The sequence below is a fragment of the Macrobrachium rosenbergii genome, chromosome 30 (assembly GCF_040412425.1).
Source record: "Macrobrachium rosenbergii isolate ZJJX-2024 chromosome 30, ASM4041242v1, whole genome shotgun sequence".
NCBI classification, from domain to species: domain Eukaryota; kingdom Metazoa; phylum Arthropoda; class Malacostraca; order Decapoda; family Palaemonidae; genus Macrobrachium; species Macrobrachium rosenbergii.
Genome location: NC_089770.1, coordinates 28,906,644 through 28,911,373, shown reverse-complemented (window position 1 = coordinate 28,911,373; position 4,730 = coordinate 28,906,644). Strand labels below are relative to the sequence as shown.

Genomic DNA, 4,730 nt, shown 5'->3' with positions numbered 1-4,730 from the left:
GCTTCAACACAGTCCTATAATATACTACCAATGTTTTCACACAAACTAAGGTCAGGGAAGTTACCTGAAAATTCACTTGATGAGAAGAAATTGATACCACTGTTTTGAAGCAGCTTCTGTGTCTGAAGAGCGTTGAAACATGGTGCATTATCATGCAAAAAATGTGATTTCTTCAACAGATAACACATTTTCAGGATCTTTGAGGAAAGGAAATACTCCACCAGTAAGCACTGTTTCTCTGAAGTATTCGCCATTCCATGACTGTCATTTTGTTTGATGATCCACATTAACCGTTTGGCTGTGATACAGAGAAAAATTCCCAAACATTCAGGAAATTTCACAATTTGGCAATAGCGCACGTCAGCGCTGATATCATCCAACTATGCAGCCCAAATGATGTCATTTTTATGATTTGGCTTCCTGACTGTGTAAACGAAGAATTCAGCTGATGCAGCAACATGGAGAAAGTCAACTTCATCCCAATCTTTAAGAAATGAACCACAAAACCATGCACAGTCTTCTCTCTGTTGCTGAGTGATGTTGAACTTGCTGATAACATGAAATGGTTTGATACCAGATTTTTCAACTCACAATATACAGCACTATAACTTCTCTTCTTTCCCCTTTTTGTTTCTAGTTCAAGCGCCAATTTACGTAAAGACTTTCTTGGTCTACCCACTGCCTCAGCTATGATGTCTTTTGACTCCTGAGAAAGGACTTCAGGCCTTCCAAGATTCTCTCTTTTCGTGATGACAGTCAAATGGATTTTTGTTCCCATTTCTTTTAACAAAGGATTCATCTCTTTTAATGTATTTAGCCATCCAGGAACGTGAAATGAAGGATGTGCCAGTATCCTTGGCCTCTTTGAAGGTTATAGCACAGATTCAGTCAATCCATCTGATTTCATCCGAGTCGTTAGCCATGGCTGTATCTAACTCCGTCACTCAGTCTGAAAATACAAGAAATGTAAAATGAAAAATACCTTAATAAAAACTTAAAATCATGTACTTGGAGATAGGCTATAGCAGAAAACTTCATAACTTTCCATTTGTTCTGTGGAGGCGTGGGTGGGGGGGGGGGGTGCTCTAATCTCGAAACACCCGGTATATGAAGGGTTTCACCCCGGTGGGCTGTGGATTATCTCGCCTTGTCCTCCTGTTTCGAATTGGTTTTTATATTTTATGGCAGTACACAGTTTGAGGGTTACTGATCACTCACGTCCATTCCTCTTCACCTCAGCCTCTCTCTGTCACTCCCTCTGCACCTCAGCTGGAATCCACAACGGTTGACAAACAACCAGGCTCATGCTCTACTGCAAGGCAAATGATATTTTTGGGGAATATATCTTTCTCAGTCCTTCCTTGTCCAGTTATGGGATCGACCGCTGGTCATTCAGCAAATGAAATTAATGCATTACCACTTGCACTCTGGGGTCAGAGAGAGAGAGAGAGAGAGAGGTCAGTATAACACTGTAAACATAGATATATACATTACATGAAAATATGGCTGATCATTTACATAAAGATCTTTGAACCCGTTTCCCTAAATAATCGGAAATAAATACATTCCATGGTAGTCCGGCCATTTCTTGGACCCATTAAACTCATGAATTAATCATAATAAGTAATCTGTACCCTTCAATTAAACCAGGTATGCTTCAAGCCAAAAAGAATTCGAGATCATAGGATGGGAAATGCAGCATCTCAACATTCAGGTTTGAAAACAGGTTTCCTGCGAACTATCAAAACAGATACAATTTTTCTGTGTGCCTTAGTTTTCCACGGCTTTCTTCACTGATACAGCTCTTGTCCAGCGGGATGAAATTTAGAAGTTTAAAGATCAAAGTTTCCAGATACGTATCATTCATGGTACATTTTGCCAAGACCCGAATGCCGATGAAATCAAGAAACTCTTTGAATTACGTCATAAAAACTTTTGCTCAAAGCCTTGCTGATCCATTATAATCGTTAATAAGTTTAAGAAAAATAAAGATATAAAGGTATAAAGTTTTTCTCTACTGTGAAGGACAATACTGATTGGTCAAAGGCAGCTCGCCTGCCATTGGTCTGTTGCTATTGTGGGCGCGGTTTCTCAAGCATATATAACGTTTGCAGGCAGGTATCCCATTAGTGAATCACCAGAGTTTATCCGTGTCTGCTTGTCAGGTACATTGTTCTGTAAAAGTATATTCTGTGGTTGTGGTAAGAATCTGAACGTCATTTCATGAACACGGAAGTTTCATTGTTAAGTGAAAATAGGTGGCAGACGTCATGCATTACGAATAACGCTATATTACTTGACCTTGAATTAACTCTAGATACACTATTTATTCTTCTAGCTCTTGAACCTCTATGACGCTCGCACCTAAACCCTCCACATTGAGTACGTTGGTTTTTCTGAGTCCAGAGGTTCACACCTGAACACAACATCTTACCACAATCATGCAAATACTCTCCTTATTGCTTCTGTTGTGAGAGGAGTCACTGGAAGGCGTTTCGGAAAAGACTTCCACCTAACGTCCCCAAATACTGCGATGTTCATCATAATCTTGTTGTTTAGCCTTTGTTCTCGCTGTACGAATAGTCAGCCCATTCTTCCCAAGAGTTGCATCTTCCATTCCTTAAGAGGGAAGGCCAAAACACTATCTCATTACCTACCGCTTTCCTGTCTTTTTTTTTTTTTTTTTATGTTTGGTTCGGCCCTAGACTAATTAAGGCCAAATAATCTGTAGTTCAGGCGATACAAGAATTCATCTCTTCCCTGAAAGGAACTTACCTGATAACACAGAAATTCATCCACGCATTTGTTTTGAATTGTTTTGCTTTTCTGGGAGTTTTTTCAGGAACAAGAGAGTGGTCGACCTTATTTAGGAAAGCTTCGGACTTCAGTATTCATTTTTCAAACATTTATCCTATTTGTTTCAGCACAAAGTAATATATATATATATAATATATATAGTAACTGTAATAAATAATATATATATATATATATATATATATATATATATATATATATATATATATATATATATATATATATATATATATATATATATATATATATATATATATATATATATATATATATATATATATATATATATATATATATATATATATATATATATATATATATATATGTGTATTAAATATGATAATATATATATATATATATATATATATATTTTATATATATATAATGATGATGAGATTAATCAGTATTCATTTATCCTCAGGTCTTCACCAGCTGAAATGCGTCTCTTTCTTGGAATGGTCCTGGCTTTTGTGGTTCTCCTGGGACTGCTGGCCGAAGGGGAAGGGACCCCATACGGAGTGAGTATAGATTCAGGAAAACTTCAATTCCATTGTCAACATATATATATATATATATATATATATATATATATATATATATATATATATATATATATATATATATATGTGTGTGTGTGTGTGTGTGTGTGTGTGTGTATAGATATATATATATATATATATATATATATATATATATATATATATATATATATATATATATATATATATATATATATATATATATATATATATATATATATATATATATATATATATATATATATATATATATATATATATATATATATATATATATATATATATATATATATATACATATATATATTGTATTTATATATATATATACGTAAATTGACGTCATACTTTGGCATTTCAGGGTGGAGGAAGACCACCTAAACCAGGACCAACACAGTGCTGCCCACCTCACTGCCCCTGCTGTGACCCATACAAGCCATGCACTTGCATTATCCCATGCCCAGAGGTCAGTCGAATCAACCTCCTTTAAATGTAGCTGTTGGAAAGATCTTGCCATTTTTTTTTTCTCTAGGAACCAGTTTCTTGAATGCTGGGATAGATCCGAATCAGAAAAGATCTTTGTGACTTTGATCATATGCTGTAGGAATGATACTTATTTACTGTTGCTATTGTTTGTTTTGATATCATGTCAGTTATAACTACTTTTCAAAAAATTTTGTGTCACGTGTGGCAACAACAGAGTTGCAAAACGATTATTAATTCTTTTCGTTTTCCCTCCTCTTTCAGGATTCGAAGACTGACGGGTGATGACACCGACCGTTGAAGGAAGTTCCATCTTGAGGTGATTTGGAAGCTGTTGCTGGAAACGAGATGTCAGGTTTTCAGTTAATTAAAAGATTTTATACTTAGATTTGTTTTATTGGATCTATATTTGGAAATAATGATTATAAAATTACAATGGAGTCTAATATTAATAAGCCATGGGGATGTATGTGAATTATGAGTGGCAAGCCAGTTAAATGAATATATGCACTCTGTTCATACTAGCCATTATAGCCTGGTAGCACCTAGCGCACACACACACGCACACACACACACATACACATATATATACATATATATATATATATATATATATATATATATATATATATATATATATATATATATATATATATATATATATATATATATATATATATATATATATACATATATATATATATATATATATATATATATATATATATATATAATATATATATATATATATATATATATGTTTGTGCGTGTGTTGGCAAATTGTAATTAAGTGATCATTGCAAGGACAAAGTTTTAGGTCGCGCCGATGATTATATTATCATACATATAACGTTTTTATTGAAATGCAGAATTGTTATTTGTATTCTCTAACGACCT

At 33.8% G+C, this 4,730-nt stretch overlaps 1 long non-coding RNA gene across 1 annotated transcript; it reads left to right on the top strand.

Moving 5' to 3' along the window:
• Positions 1 to 2,128: 2,128 nt before the first annotated feature.
• Positions 2,129 to 4,219, top strand: LOC136854796 (uncharacterized). The gene is made up of 4 exons (XR_010857808.1): positions 2,129 to 2,165; positions 3,236 to 3,332; positions 3,712 to 3,816; positions 4,098 to 4,219. It is a non-coding gene; the product is annotated as an uncharacterized lncRNA (long non-coding RNA).
• Positions 4,220 to 4,730: the final 511 nt, after the last annotated feature.